This window comes from Haliotis rufescens, unplaced genomic scaffold, assembly GCF_023055435.1.
Source record: "Haliotis rufescens isolate VD_foot unplaced genomic scaffold, xgHalRufe1.0.p SCAF_14, whole genome shotgun sequence".
Lineage (NCBI taxonomy): Eukaryota > Metazoa > Mollusca > Gastropoda > Lepetellida > Haliotidae > Haliotis > Haliotis rufescens.
In genome coordinates this window covers 37022692-37040266 of record NW_025963824.1, presented here as the reverse complement: position 1 = coordinate 37040266, position 17575 = coordinate 37022692, and the positions used below count along the sequence as shown (strand labels likewise).

General features: G+C 40.7%; 1 protein-coding gene across 3 annotated transcripts in view; it reads left to right on the top strand.

The window, feature by feature from the left end:
• Positions 1 to 741: 741 nt before the first annotated feature.
• The window catches only part of LOC124113205, a 54606-nt gene continuing 37772 nt past the window's right edge, over positions 742 to 17575 (top strand). For 2 of the 3 annotated variants that reach the window (XM_048395390.1, XM_048395388.1), the window contains exons 1-2: positions 751 to 887; positions 11718 to 11796. The gene's annotated coding sequence lies outside the window, so the exon portion shown is untranslated. Of the gene's footprint in view, positions 888 to 11717; positions 11797 to 17575 lie in introns of all 3 variants that reach the window. The other variant, XM_048395389.1, reaches the window with a different exon arrangement.

The following is a 17575-nucleotide window of genomic DNA, read 5'->3' as shown; positions in this document are numbered from 1 at the left end:
GCTCCAGGGTAATGAGCCTTTGCAATCAAATGTTCTTCAGACAATGGATGTCGTAAATCAGTCGCTATGACAAATGCATAAAATGACGGAACTTTGCACTTAGGCAATTGACATGACACCTAAAAAACTCTGTTGAGATATCTCTCCATTTATTTCATAACGATAAAGAATTCAAAACATATTGATGATAAATTGAATCACCCAGTGACTGAAAATGATAATTAAGAACAAAAACGAAATATATATATATAATTGATCTATTGTGATATTTTTAGCTCTTTTGTACTCATCAACACGTTTTAGTTAATACGTCAATATAAATGGACAGATGTTTCAATTGGTAAAATGACTGAAATATTTAGGCATTGTATATTGTTTAAATAAATAACATTGACTGCGTTACACCGTTGGACACTTGAATTAAATATATTTCTTTCTTTTCTTTTCTTTCAAATCTCGGGAAATTGGAGTGTTACAGGTTACCCCTGCTACCGGAAGTCATGACATGCTTACCTTGGTGCCATGACACCTGGTGTCGTTGATGCTTTTTCAGCTATTTTGACCTTTACGCCAAACGAATTCTGTTTCGGCGAATAATCAGGACCGGTTATTCTCTCGTATCGGCGTCTTATGTTTACGACGACGTCATTTCACAGAGAATAAGGGGCGTGGCTATTGTTGACTGTGCACTCACCTGTGCAAGCTGAAGTACAAGTACATCCTGATGCATTCACATGCTTCAGGTGGGGTATTTTAAACAACGGCTCTCCCGGTTACAACCGGATCTTGAGTTGTTCACACCTGGGACTGGTGACTATCTTGCCCGTGGACATGCAGTGACTATTCTGTTCTAATCTTGGTCAACATAGCTGCATGGTAGCAGGAGGGTAAGTTTCTGTACTATCTCATCAAACCATAAAAGTGTTCAAAAACACAACTGAGGTAATAATTATGTTGAAGATTTTTAGTGTTCAGTTGCACAATAACCCTAATATAAACCCTAACCCTAACCCTTCCTGAGATTTAATCAGGACACAACATGCTTACCTTATTCACGATCACCTTCTGTGATCACGGGTTTTCAAGGACCCATTCATATAATTTTCACCGAAATATTGCCCTTCGTCGGATAATGGAGACCCAGAGCTCCAGAGCTCTTTTTGAGCAATTGGGTTTTTTCTCTGGGGTTTCTATTTTAATTGGGTTATTACATTTTTCATTGGGTAACTAATATATTTTCACTCGTCTATTCATCAGTCTATTTGTTTGGCCCCCTGACATCAGAAGTAGAGACTATGTACCTAAATACAGAATGCGCTATGACCAGACTGACTCTTACAAATATAAGAAGTTGCGATATTATATTCAGAATGCTTAATCTCATGTCTCTATTCACATTTGTTCAAATGACTCTGTCCTTATTAACATGGAATGTACGTGGGATCCTCCATGGTACAGATTATATTTGTAACACCTTATCACTGCCAGTTGACCTTGTTGCCTTACAAGAGCACTGGCTATCGCCTGATAAAATAGACTGTTTAAGATCATTTCAAAACCTTAAAGTTTATCACATACAGAGCTTTACCCCCAAATGCGATTTATGCACGAGGGTCAGATGTGTTAGCTATCCTATCTAACACCCACACAAAGTGGAAAGTTCTTCCAATAGCTACAAGCTCAGATTATGCAATAAGTGTTAAATTGTCACAAACAGGCTACTGTGATGTTTATGTAATAGCCAGTCGATTACCATCTACAAATGTGTTAAACTCTGTATACTGTAATGCCATTTATGAACTGATGGATATATATGATAATCTGTGCCAGTTAGGAAATAATTTTAACTTGGGTGATTTAAATGCTGATGTTTGTAAGGCCAATCTAACAGCACGGGATATGCTACTTAGAAATGTTATAGAAAATAGACAAATATTACATGCAGTAAATATGGTACAATTCGGAGGACCAGGATATACATGCAGATCAAAGGATAACATGCCACGAAGCCTAATAGACTATATTCTTGTACCGTCATGGCTACGGAACTTCGTTACAGACTGTTACATTATAGCAAGCTGTCCTTATGAAATATCTGATCACTTTCCCTGTCATATTTCTATATCACAAGAAGGGCTAACTAGCCACGATCAAAATATTAAGCGAGTTATCCCTAAGTGGGAAAAAGCAAATAAGACTAATACTTCTATGTTTCAAGAAGTTGATAGATATATTAAGTGTACACATGATTGCAATCCAGATCCCCACTCCTTATATCCACAAAATTTAGAAAACCAATGTGATATCATAAATGAAATTCTTATACATGCAGGTAACAAATGTATCCCACAAAGTGTGTTTAAACCATTTCTTAAACCATTTTGGAGACAAGATGGTCTTGATAACGCGCACTATCGTATGAGGGTGGCTCGATGAGCTTGGATTCAAAATGGTAGATCGAGAGATAAAGATTCAAACGAACGTATATCTTACAAAAATGAAAAAAGATGTTTTAGACGCCTTTATCGCAAATCCTAAAAAGGTAAAAGGAAGGAAGTCCTTACAGAAATAGAAAAATCATCTGAACTTGATATACATTCCTTTTACAAAACTGTAAGAAAGCAAAGGTCACAAACTACAGATATAACAAAACTCAACTACGAGAGAGAGAGTCTCACAACACCCTCGGACATAGATTGTGGGGAAAATATTACTCTGATCTAGCTCAGTCATATTGTTCAGACACTTTTGATGAACATTTTCGAAAAGAAATATCTTCTTACCTAGAACGTATTCACGAAGAGATAGGGGCACATGATGAGGAACTAGAAAGACAATTTTCTTTCTGTAGAAATAAATTAAACTATAAAAACACTTAGTAGAAACAAGTCCCCTGGGCCTGATAATGTTTCAAACGAGCATAAAATTCACGGGGGTGAATCCTTGATAAGATATCTGTGTGCCCTGTTTAATGCTATGTGAAGACTACAATACATTCCTTCTAATTATAGACTAGGAATGGTCATTCCTATATACAAGGGTAAGAATGACAAATCGGATCCCCGAAACTATAGAGGTAACCTTAACTTCATGCATTGGAAAGCTGTTTGAAAAACTTATTGTTAAGCGCACTGAACTAAAAATGATATAGACGAATCCTGATTTCCCTGACGGCTTGAGGAAAGAACATGGAGCAATAATGTCCGTTTTTACCTTCATTGAAAGTATTCAATTTTACATACAGCGAGATTCTACAGTATATGCTGCTTTCTTAGACAATGAAAAGGATTACGACAGAATATGGCAGGACGGCCTTTTTTATAAATTACACCAAATGGGTATCAGAGGAAATACATGGAAGTTATTACACCATAGCTATACAAATAGCCATGCTTTTGTGACTTATCAGGGTAAACAGTCAGATATATACCATGTAAGACAAAGTGTCAGACAAGGAAGAGTTCTCTCTGCTTGGTTCTTTTTAGCCTTTATTAATGACCTTATAACAGCCCTTAGACAAGCAAACAGTGGTATTTGTGTATTTGGTCTAGATATTCCAACTCTTTTGCTTGCAGGCGACACAACTCTTGTTAGCACCTCACCACGAGGGCTACAAAAAGCACTTGATACAGTACATTTAGCCTCAAAGTGGAAACTAACGTATAACCCTTCAAAAAGTAATGTTGTTGTCTTCTTTAAGACAAAACAAAAGGGGTTAGATATTAACTGCAAACTTGGTGATATAAATATAACAACCTCTGACTCTGTCATGTATGGTGGCATACTACTAACACATAACCTGTCATGTAAATCAAGTATTGAAAAATGTTGTCAAAAAGCAAGACAAAGTATTAATTCGCTAAAATCTGTTGGACTCAACAGTTCTGAGCTACGTCCAGCTACCAGTGTAATAATCTGGTTAAGAATGATATTAAAAACAGGTTTTTACGGCTGCGAACTGCTCTTTGATATCAAGGGTCAAAACATTAATGTCATTGAAAATACTCAACGCTATTTCGCATGAACTGTACAAGGACTTGATAAAAGATCTCCATCAGAATCCACTATTGCTAATCTTGGGCTGTGGTCAATGATCGGATATATCGATAAGTGTAAACTTCAGCTGCTTGGCCGCTTATGTAACTTACCCTGTAACAATATTGCTAAACATCTTTTTTTGTACGCATGTTGTACGCATGTTGAAAAACTTTATTTGGTATTTCAAACAATTACGTTTTCCATTTAATGCATGCGATTCTGTGCTTAAGGTAATTGAAAGTACAGTAAACTACGGTTATAACGAACTCAAAGGGACTACTATTTTTAGTTCGTTATAACCGTAGTTCGTTATAAGCATATATACAGCATAACTACAGCAAACAGTCGGGACTAAAAAGTAAGTTGGTTATATCCGTCAGTTCGTTTTAAGCGAATTCGTTATACCCGCAATCTACTGTAATTGGGTTTTGAATAGATTTGGGGGGTATTTTACGCAAATACGCAGCTTATCTGTAACTCTGGAGACCGTTATTTTCAGGCGTTGACGTCTTGTAGTTAGTTGTAGAGTTGTTGCATTTGTTTCCCATTTTGAAAATGTAATGATCGATCAAGTAAAGTATACGACAGAATAAGGAGCATTTTGGGGCCCTGGAATATGCAAATAAGGGAGGACGAGAGCCTTAACAAATCATTATAAAAGATAAGTGTCCAATGAATGAGTAGTAACCTTTGCTCTTTTCAACAACTGCGTGTTTAATACTTCCAACAACGAGATGCATGGCTTAGGCTTAAATATGTTAAAGGTCTGTTTTTTTAGATTCCCGGAAAGAACTTTTCTTGTGTTTGATATATTTGAAAATAAGCAAGTCTTTGCCCCATCTGATGTTTGTGATAACAGAGTTAAATTCTCAATTGGAGTTCGCGAGATCTAACTTCTTCTTTCAGCCATCCTTATGTATTTGATAATTTGAGGCCCAAACCTACGAGTGAGTGAGTAAGGTTTTACGTTGCTTTTAGCAATATTCCAGCAACATTACTGAGGGGGACACCAAAATGGGCTTCACACAATATACCCATGGGGAATCGAACCTGGGTCTTCGACTTGACGGGCTAACCCTTTAACTACTGGGCTGACCCTAATCATGATAAATTTCAGACCTATAAATTTCGATGTCTTCAGCAATTTGAATATTTTACAATCCTGCGGGCCAACATAATGGATATCCTACCTCGCCACTTCGTCAGTTGGGTGATGGTTGGCTCAAATGTGCTAACTAATGTTACCTTCCAAGTACTGGTTAGCGTCAACATGCTATTTTTGATCGGGGTGTTCATGTTAAACTGCGACATGGTATCTCAATGGGCTGGCACCATAAACCGGCATTATTCTCGACTAGCACAAGCAGACACCTAGACAGACAGACACACACACACACACACACATACACACACACACACACACACACACACACACAGCGCTCCGTCTAACACCATTTCACCTCACCAACTCCTCATATCTAAGTATCTACAATGACCATCTTCTGGGAGCGCTATTCTCTGTAGCCTTGTACCCACTATCAGGTTACCGTATTCGACGTATTAGGAGCCCGGGGCGCTCTCAAAATTGAAAGTAGTAGGCTCTTATATAGAATATAATTTTGGTGAGAACAAAAACGGAGTTGAAAAATTGTAAATTCCGTACATGTAGTTTATGCTGACAGCCTGACATGATACTTTAAAATCGTTCTATGATGTGTAATGTACACAGTCAAGGGCAACTCCGCATGGCGCGTGTAACCTATGATTGTGAGTTCGAATCCCGGTTCGCCCCGATTATGTTTCTAGGCTTGTCACGCCATACCCGTGCTCGTGGGTTTCACCACAGTGGTAAACGTCTGAGACCTGCATCACTTCGGGCTTTCCTCCCTCATTAAGCTGACACGCCGCGATATAACTGGACTATTGTTAAAAGCGGCGATAAACCCAACTCACTCACACTCAAGATATCATCGGGATGGATTGCAAGCATTTGGCGAGAACATTTCTTTTGAAAATTTACTAATCATAAATCATTTCTGGAAATTCAACTAATATATTATATTTTTGCTCAATGAGTGTACTTTCAAGTGAAAATCAATAGAGGTAATGTAATCATCCAATCTATAGATACATGTGGTATGTTTGTTTGTTTGTTGTTAAACGCCGCTATATGACGATGGTCTGTAAATTCTCGAAACTGGACCAGACAATCCAGTGATTAAAATCATGAGCATCGATCATCGATCCACGCAATTGGGATCGATGGCATGCATCAACCAAGTCAGCGAGCCTGACCACCCGATCCCGTTAGCCGCCTCTTACAACAAGCATAGTCGCCTTTTACGGCAAGCATGGGAAGCTATTCTACCCCGGATCTTTTTGTCTCATGTGGTGTGTAAACTGCTGAACAAAAGAATGTAAATATCTTTGTCTAATGTTTTGATGGTGGCTAAAAGTGAAACAACTGTTATTCGATGGTGAAGTATTTGATACGGGTATCATAGTTGTGTAGTGGACATCGCGTTTGCAGTGTTTCGGCGCCTGTGGTCAGCCTAGCGTCGGTTTGATCATTGTTGATAAAATCCAACTTTCAAGTGTATACGTTTACTTGTGGTAGGGTCTGTGAAGCAGATTCATCATCATGGTTGCAGATGTTTTGTTAATGTAATGTGAGATGGGGTAACTCTCTCATGCATGATAGTGTGAAGGCAATTCGTGCTCCCAGCTGTGTTTTATTGTACGATAAATAACTCCCACTCTTTTATAGGATATAAACATGATTATATTACAGCCTCTGTAAGGGTGTTGCTAAATGTACAAGCTTTAAAAATAAGTTACCTTAATATTAATTATGATGACTCTCTGATTAGAATCCGACCTCCGGAAATGTTGGACAAGTCTATTTTGTGAACAGGTGGGTTAAGTTTGGTATTTCCGGCATATTTTCACTATCCTCCTAATACCTATTGTCATAATCCTCCCACATTGTGATGCGATCGTTCACATATTCGAATCTCCAGAAATGGCGTAATGATAGAACAATGTGAAATAAACACGCTCCGTTCTTCGTTGTTCTATGCTATTTATCGCCTAGCTAGCTTTTTTGTTGGAATACAAATGAGACTAGATAATTTTAACTTGCAGAACCGGTAAGTCATGACTGCGTGGGAGAGGGTTGTGACTAGGTGTTTTGTAACTGACAGAGATGACAGGGTTTGCGTAATAATACTTTATGTCACACCTGTTGGTATTGGTTGCCATACGGGTGAGTGATGGTTGAGTGAAGGTTTACGGCTCTGCATTGAGTGGTGCTTAGTGTTCACGTGGTGTTCACGTGGTGTTCACGTGGTGTTCACGTGGTGTTCGGTGGGTCTTCACGGGGTCTTCACGTGATATAGGATTTGGATATAGAATTGTGTTTGTCCACATAGTGTAGGATTTGAATAGAGGAGTGTGTAGTGTTCGGCTAGTGCAGGGTATGGATACAGAAGTGTGTGGTGTTCACATAATGTAGGATTTGTAAAGAGAAGTGTGTGGTGTTCACAGAGTATATGGTTCAAGACTAAGACACTCTAATACAAATATCTTCTACTCTATAAAATATTGAGTTTAAATAAAACCGTATTCTATTTAGTTTCCATCTATTGTACTGGTAGTACATTTTGATGTCGCCAATGTGGTTATACGGGCTTTGTAGTTGATAACCCTCTAAAGCATCCGTCCTATAACCATGTATTAGGGCGACCTTTAAAGCGCAGAAACAGCTTATGGCAGAGGAGTGTGTTATTTTGTAAACGACTGTGCTTATATACATGCAGTAGGAAGTTATATAGAGCGATTTCACGATACAGTGAACGCGTCCAGTAAATATTCAGGAACCACTGATATTTCACTTCAGGGACGAAGGTCGATTTTAATCTCTTGACGTTGTAGGAATGTACTGGTGACATTAAAACATTGCCGTCAATGAAACATAACATGGCTTTGTAACATCAAGCCATCGATACTATTGGATAATACTTCATCTCGCCACAGGCTGTCATCGATATATCAATTCAATTATTATTTTCAAGATTTATTTCAAACAACATCGACTTTGGGCTACACACATTGTACCCATGTCGCTTTAACCACTAGGCTACCCGACCGCCCTGGCTAGATGGCAGATACCAAAAGTTACTACATGCAAGAAACAGCCAGCGACATCCAGCACTTTACAGGGTAATACTGTAACTCAGGGGGCAACATGCTGCAGACACCTTCAGTGCTATGTCTGTAGACCCCCCCCCCCCCCCCGAATGTTGGATAGTTTACAACTCGAATGTCAGACAACACTTTGTGGTGTAGTTACACATGCACGTCACATTTATCTGTAACTATCGCATCTTTCGTTGGAACTGCTTCCTAGGCCAGTAGCACAGCTATAACCACACCCTCTGCGAGGTTCCGAGAGATAATCGGTCTCCTTTTCAAGCATACATTCACCCGTTGTTCTTGTTCCCAGCACGACTCGGTTATGGAAAGACGCAACTCTGGAGCCGACCATGCATACGGATACACTGTTCAATTCAGCCGTAGCCGTCAGATCATCTCAGAACCTTCATATGTCTATTAGGTTATCGATATTTACGAGAAATACATGCTAGGTTGCATCGTGCAGCATTGGGTCACTGAAGCTTCCAATTTGGTAATGACCTCCACATGTCCACCACAAATATTTTTACAAACTTGACTGAAGCTTTGTGTGTAAACCAGATCAAACATCTTTTGAGCAAGAGTTGTAAAACACTTTTTAAAATCTTTGAATGCAAAGCTGAAGAACAACTACTGGTTGTATCCCATCGCCGGTTGATGCTTTTATTGAAGCGTGTACGTTAAATATGTTTAAGTACAGTTCTATAAACTGTACACGTGGACCTTTATGTGTAGTGTTTGTGTAGCTGTGACATTTATTGATTGATTGATTGATTAGTAAACTGTTTTATAGGTGTTCGGGCAACTAGGCCCATTTACACCTTGCCCATAATAAAGGCTTGCTAAGTACCTGGATATTTTATAAAGTAAACTCGCTCACTTCATTTCGTCTTCATGTTCGTAAATCCCTAGGACGGTGTGATAGCCTGTGGTAAAAGCACTGGATCGTCAGGCTTAAGACTGCGTTTAAAACCCCAGCCAAATGGTATTAAGCCTATTGTTGGTGTCTTCACTACCTGATGTGACTCAGTAAGATCATTCTGTAAGGCCGCCCTCCATCAGATGCCTGATTATCAATTAAGTGGGTCATCACCACTCTTCAGTTGTTGCCTTTATAGTTTCATTAAGTCATGAAATTAATGCGTCTCCAAATTAAATTAATGCGACTGTCATCCCCTAGTTTGAACATTAACATCCCTTCTTTACATTTTGCATTATATCCTATGTGGAAGTTTAACTTCACATTCTTCGTTTAAAATTTGAAATGCCAATCACATATTTACTCTACATTTTGTAATTGATTAGATCAGATCATACGGTGGGGTAGCCTAGTGATTGAAGCGTTCGCTCGTCACCTCGAAATTCCGTGTTCTATTCCCTACAATGTGTAAAGCTGTCTGGTGTTCCAGCACTCACTCATTCACTGCGGAAAATATACACCCATCACATGACTAACACTTGTGTGTGTTCCTGACCGCCCATACAGACATACTCGCATTTGTCGTGTTACATTCATGCTCGCGTTAATGTTTAAATCTAATACAGTAAACTACGGTTATAACGAACACGCTTATAACGAACTGACCGATATAACACTACCTGAGGTGACTCAGTAAACATCGTTTAAATATAAAGACTCACTCATTCTGTAAGGCCGCCCTCCATCAGATGCCTGATTATCAATTAAATGTGTCATCACAACTCTTCAGTTGTTGCCTTTATAGTTTCATTAAGCCATGAAATTAATGCGTCTCCAAATTAAAATACTGCGAGTGTCATCCCCTTAACATCCCTTCTTTACAGTTTGCATTATATTCTGTATGGAAGTTTAACTTCACATTCGTCCTTTAAGATTTGAAACGCCAATCCCATATTTACTCTACATTTCGTAATGGATGAGATCAGATCATACGGTGGGGTAGCCTAGTGATTAAAGCGTTCGCTCGTCACATCGAAGTTCCGTGTTTTATTCCCTACAATGTGTAAAGCTGTCTGGTGTTCCAGCACTCACTCACTCACTCACTGTGGAAAATATACACCCATCACATGGCTAACATTTGTGTGTAATATAACGATATGTTCGAGGACAGATTTCTGTTGCTGACCGCCCATACAGACATACTCGCCTTTGTCGTATTACATGCATGCTCGCGTTAATGTTTAAAGCTAATACTGTAAAATACGGTTATAACGAACGCGCTTATAACGAACTGACCGATATAACGAACTTACTTGTAAGCCCTGGCCTTGTGTTGCATATATGCTTATAACGAACTACGGTTATGTCGAACTAAAATGGGTGGTCCCTTCGAGTTCGTTATAACCGTAGTTTACTGTAAAGGGGATTCATTTGGCCTACCCTCAATTTTAAACATCTTTCTATTCATGTTGGTCAAACAATCCAACAAAATAATAATCAGAATACCAAGCCCCTTGGTAAGAGAGAATATGATTGACACCAAGTAGATTTACATGTACCCAGAATCCCAGCTGGACCTCATTGATAGGACATATAACTGTTCTATTATTCCTACGACATATCTATGTGAAGTCGATCTTTGTAAACGGCACAGCAGCAATGTTCCTTCAATGGCCATCTATGTATAACGTTATCGGGCTCTGCCCTGAGCATGACTGGGTGTATTCACTGTATTCACCAAGTCTTGCAATGGCTTTAAGACGTGCTACACATAAGAGACAGTTGATGGAGACAGCCATACAATTTCTCTCTTGAGTGTATTCATGTTCTGCCCCACAGTACATTTTTCATTACTATAGGTTATAGTAGCGTTTGTTTGCTAGAAAGGTTTGGGTAGGACACTCTCATGAATATATCCACCCTCTGCTCTCCAAATAGTCCATGCTACTGATTATGATTCATAAATCTTGTATTACAATTGGCGTATGTGTGAGAATATCAAACACAGGTGTGTGGTGAATGTGGTCCTGAAGAGACTGGACCCAACTGTTGCCGATCCATGGAGTGAGTGAGTGAGTGAGTATGGTTTTACGCCGCTTTCAGCATAATTTCTACAATGTCAAGCGGGGGACACCAGAAAAGGGCATAACACATTGTAACCATGAGGAGAATGGAACCCGGGTCTTTGGCGTGACGAGCAAACGCTTTAACCACTAGGCTAACCCACATATTTTCAAAAATATGTCTTAGTTTTATAAGATAAATTTGTGTTTGGGGAAGCCCTGTGTTGATTAAAACAAGTGACAAGGTCGTCTAAATCGCCGTACGAGTTTGTATGGTGTTTCCTCGCACGTATCTGCCAGTCTGGATTATCGGCCTTTGTTCCACCCAGATATTAATGTTACCACGTGTCTTCAATTACCGCGTCATGTTTGCTGTCATGATATATTTTCCCTATGGTTAACACAAGCATCATATTACAGCATTTCTGCATCAGTGACAAAAATGATGTCCGATGCAATTCCCTATTTTCCCTACCATATTTTCCCGTGTTTTTTTTTTTCAGGTGAACGATTGACTTGCCTTTGCATGCGTTTGTGACGGGTCCCTAGGGCAGGATGCGCTCGCCTTTTCGCGAACACCTGGTATTATTACTATTTGATGGTGATACATAAACACATGCTCATGGTATAGTCGGAATAGCACAATCGACTCTGCTTTTAGCACATATTAATATTGGATATGGAAAGGGTTTTGTCGCTTTATTTACTACAGCTGATAACTGGTATGTTTGCAATTTTAACAAACAAACAAAACTAAATTATTGTCATTAACCGATGCTCATGTTCTCAACTACTAGGTCATCTGGAGAAGACTCGTTGTTCACAGACCCTCGTAAAACACATATTTCCAGTTTCACATGTTTTCGCCTACTTTTACCATGATATCTCTCTGTGCTTGTACAAATCACTGCTCACTCGGCCAAAAATAAAAGATAAAAGCGCTCAGCTTGCCGGCACAAACCAACAGTGAAACCAGTTTAATGGAGCTGCATTGTAATGTGTTTAACTACTTTTGCGTGACACGGCCGTTCCATACATTCAAGCCTTCACAATACCACAGATAATTACACCAAGTCTCTCTTGACAACTCCCTCGACAACGAATACCTATCTTTTAATCCGGCGTTTTTACACAGATGAATAAACTCGGGAGTGAATATGATATGTTAAGTCGCTCCATTTTAAATAATAATGTGATCATGTTACAATCAATGACAGAGGGTCCGCATAATGGAAATGGTTTTGTCGTTTGTATTTCATGTTGTACAACACTGTATGCCTTCGAGTGATGAGGCTGATGGGGCAGCCTAGTGCTTAAAGCGTTCGTTCGTCACGCCGAAGATCCGGGTTCGATTCTCCAAATAGGTACAATGTGTGAAGCCCATTTCTGGTGTCTCCCGCCATGATATTGCTGAACATTGCTAAAAATGGCGTAAAACCATACGCACTCACTCAAATTTTCAAGGAGAGATGTCATGTTACGACACAGGAGAAATAAACATAGCATACCGCCGCCGCCGTTACAAGCCCACCCGCCGCCGCAAGTCCACTCGCCATTACAAGCCCACCCGCTAACGCCGCCGCCGTTACAAGCCCACCCGCTAACGCCGCCTCTGGCCAGTGGACTTGCGGCGGCGGGTGGGCATTTCCTCGTCAAACAATTTTCCATGATAAACTCTGTTCTCTCTTGGAATTAAGGGTGAGTATTGTAAACATGAAAATGTCCTATAGATTGCTTCCATCACTTTCCCAACAAACCTAGCTTCGTGCCGTCACACTGGTACATGTACTTATCAGTTTTCTATCTATTTTCAAAATAGCACGTTCTGAAGTAAAACTGTGCACATCATGTTACACGGTTAAAACTCAAACCGTAGGGCTTTTTTGTCATCGCGTTAAATGGAAATGCTAGCATTGAAACATCAACTATGCAAGTCGGGACAGGGCTGAATAATTCTTTACAAATGGTTCACAATAGTACGCAGCGCGGGGTGATTCGAAATCCGGCTGCCTTCAGCGTTACGTATATCGTGTTGACATAACCCGTCTCTATTGTGGTATGATGTACTTTTAACACACAACATGTATTCATCAAACAAGGTCGCACGCTCTAGCGAGCGCGGGTTATTTGAATATAGGTCCACGTGAGTTGTCAAGCGCGCTCAATTCAAACTGGGCTGACGGGTACGGTCTCTCTATTCATAACCTTTTACTTTTGTTTTCTTACGAATTCTTTTCTGCCTTATAAACACACACCTTTCATCCCCCTCTTTCCCGACGCGCTGTTGATGCATGAGTCATCCTATCCGATCACGTGACTTGGATCAGCCAATCACCTTCCCTATTTTCCCTCAACCTCCCTCAACCAAAAAGGGTTCCTGGCGACCCGTTCTATACTACTCGCAGCCACACATACTAACACACACGCGCGCACACACACACAGCCTAACAATCACACATTCACACAATTACACACACACGTTCATGTACGTTGCTTTATCAGTACAATAATCTTGAACGCGACGTTAAACCCATTTCAGCTCACTGATGATGACGAGGTTTCGATCTCATCACTAGGACGACGTTATAATTAGTGTTTGCTCTTTTGTGTTCATTTTTACTCATTACCTAACACAACTCCAATCTGATGACTTTGACCTGTAAATATTCGAGTCTGTACCAGTGACTGTTATTATTAGCAACGGTCAACACTATCCGGGTACGATTACTCCAATAAACCAAGTTCCCGACCCTGGCTACCGAGATAGGAAGTCGCCTACTACCACCCATATAGATCGTTGGGGACCACAGGTTAGTTATATATAAGTATATAAGTATATAGAGGTTATAACGCGAGTGTGTTTGGGAATGGTAAATATCCTGCATTAGGATTAAACATTGTATTTAGCGAGCCTTGGCGAGCTAAATGCATGGTCATTCTTAAATTCACTGCTGGAAAATCGCTTTCCCTCTCACAAACATAACCGAACCATTGCGAGTTTTCCTGGAATGCGCGCATCACTTGGTTAGTGATGTGTCAGTCGGACAGTGACATTAGGCAATATAGTTTCAACTGAATTATTTTTTAAATACATTGGCGAAGCAACATATACGCAAAAAAACAATTCTTTTTTGCCTTTCGCGGCAGTCCATCGGTCTGTCCGCTAGAGTAACTGCCCTTTGTCAAAGGGACGCTACTCTAACTCTAGTCTATGAGACGTCACGGCCACGTTTATACAGTCGGCCTGTCGTGGCATAACGTTAAGAAGTGCTGTCAGATGTACACACAGCGACAAAACGAAACAAGGTATCAATTCAAACATCTTTCGGCCAAATCCAACTTTTTTAATTTGTGGAAACGGTTTCAAACCGCAGAGGTCTACAAGCACATATATGGCTACTGATCCCGCTTGGCTAGGCCTGGTGCCCTCGAAAAATTGTTTCGAAATTATATGTCCAAAGTTCCCAAAACTTTTTAAATGCCTTAGCTACGTAACAGTTAGACACTGATTTTCAGTATAATAGACTGTTCATTTAATAATGATAGCAATTATCCCTGTAGGTTATCTAGATTCCCGATGCTTAATTCTGATTCGATTGCCGAATGACAAGGGTGACGCCATGTTTGTTTATAAACACTGAAAGTAGTCCTTACTTGACCTTTGATATTTGCATCTCTATCCGCATATGACCCCTAAGGATATCGTTTTTATTCGTTGGCTTTCTCCTGCCGAGAAACCTACCCATTATATGATATAGGACTACATATAAACATGGTGATTGTAGTCCATACCAGTATAAGTGTTAGATTCTCAGTCCCGCCCGGGTTTTTTCTGACGCACATTTTCCTAAGATCTGAAAAGTGAAGGTTGTGCGAGAATTGCGCTCACGCGGCACTGGATCTACCTGTAGAATACTAATTTTCCTACCTGATGGTGTACATTTAACAGCAAACAGTAAACTGGTTTGAAAAAAAAGATACTGCAAAGTGTTGTCCGAGAAATTATTCTGTGTTGAAAAACTAGAAATTTCTCCGCTTTTTATCGTTAACCATATAAGTACTGTGCGACGATTATTTTATTTAGCCGGTTTGGGGACAACTGTGAGTTAACAAAATACTGCCTAATATCTGAACATCATAAATATATAATAAATGGAGTTATATATTTGTATGTATAACGACAAAAATTCAATGCAAAAAATAGTCTGCCGTGAATGTCGAAAACTTATTTTCCTCTATGACGTCAAAAGCCGACTGAGAGGTTACACGCGTCCAAAGAAAAGGGGGCATAACTCCTCGCTTCATGTCAACAACATCTGTCAACGGATAATAAAATTACAATGACATGTACATACACATGCTATCTGCCTCATAGCATTCATTCATCTGATGCGGGATTTATCACATACTCCGAAACGTTGTGTTCCTCATAATCAAGAAGTTGAAATCCATTCTTTTCCTTATGCGTATCGCTTCTTAAATGTTATTGTGTTATCAAAAATATGCAGATATCTTTCGTCGCCACTCGCCCCTTACCGTAACCTGCAAGACGACTCGTCCCCCTATCAATGAATGTCATGTGAGAAAAAAAGACAAACCAATTAGAATGCGCGTATGATTTCAAGTTATTCGTCAAAGAATCCCTCAGAAATAATTGTGATTTTACATATGTATAGCATCTAAAAACATACCCAACACCCAGTTAAATATGTTCAGTCATACTGTATAATTTCGCATGTCCAGATGTGCTTTAAATTGCATCTGAAATATATATAATATATGAGGAAATACATGTGGCGACAAGAGGGGCACGAGTCGCTATTCGGCTTGTCCCGGAATAACACGAGTTGGTCACGTATGTGCAGATGTAACAGTGCAATTTGCCAAGCTCATAACGACCACCCAGTGCTGCACACTTTAGAGAATAGCGAGTAAGTCAGATCTGAATTTACACCAAACGTCAAAAGGGGAAAAGTACATCATGCCTTTACTGTATGTTTGCACCGAAGAGATTCAGTTATGTCCTAACAGTGTTTACAGTAGCCCTGTGTCGACAACAACAACGCCGCACACACCTCACTGAGGTCACAACACTAAATCGTATTGCAAAGAAATATTTGCTTCTCTCGTTTACAAAACTAGAAAAGAATGTCTTGTACTTCAGGTTTTGTCCACAACGATCAATAGTTCAGTATTTCCCATGACATACCTGGTTAAATTCCGTTTACTGTGTCAGTGCTTGTATCAACAATAAACCTCAAATAGCCACTGAATGAGCCCATGGAACGATTATTAAGGGTAAACACACAACGCCCGGCGTGGAGTGACACGCACCATCACCCCGGACCTGTCCGGTGGCCTACTCTCTCGTTCTCCTTGCTCCGTCAGGGCCTACTCTCTCGTTCTCCTTGCTCCCCCCAGGCCTACTCTCTCGTTCTCTTGGCAACTCTCTCGTTCCCCTTGCTCCGTCGAGGCCTACAGTCTCGTTCTCTTTGCTCCGTCCAGGCCTACTCTCTCGTTCTCCTTGCTCCGGCCAGGCCTACTCTCTCGTTCTCCTTGCTCCGTCCGGGCCTACTCTCTCGTTCTCTTTGCTCCGTCCAGGCCTACTCTCTCGTTCTCTTTGATCCGTCCGGGCCTACAGTCTCGTTCTCCTTGCTCCGTCCAGGCCTACAGTCTCGTTCTCCTTGCTCCGTCCAGGCCTACTCTCTCGTTCTCCTTGCTCCGTCAAGCCCTACTCTCTCGCTCCCCTTGCTCCGTCCGGGCCTACTCTCTCGTTCTCCTTGCTCCGGCCAGGCCTACTCTCTCGTTCTCCTTGCTCCGTCAAGGCCTACTCTCTCGTTCTCCTTGCTCCGTCCGGGCCTACTCTCTCGTTCTCCTTGCTCCGGCCAGGCCTACTCTCTCGTTCCCCTTGCTCCGTCCGGGCCTACTCTCTCGTTCTCCTTGCTCCGCCCAGGCCTACTCTCTCGTTCTCCTTGCTCCGTCCAGGCCTACAGTCTAAAGGAGAGCGACATGACAGAATGTTCTGGGTGTCAGAGCGACATGACAGAATGTTCTGGGTGTTAGAGCGGCATGACAGAATGTTCTGGGTGTCAGAACTAAATGACAGAATGTTCTGGGTGTCAGAGCGACATCAAAGAATGTTCTGGGTGTCAGAGCTAAATGACAGAATGTTCTGGGTGTCAGAGCTAAATGACAGAATGTTCTGGGTGTCAGAGCGACATGACAGAATATTCTGGGTGTCAGAGCGACATCACAGAATGTTCTGGGTGTCAGAGCGGCATGACAGAACGTTCTGGGTGTCAGAGCGACATGACAGAATGTTCTGGGTGTCAGAGCGACATGACAGAATGTTCTGGGTGTT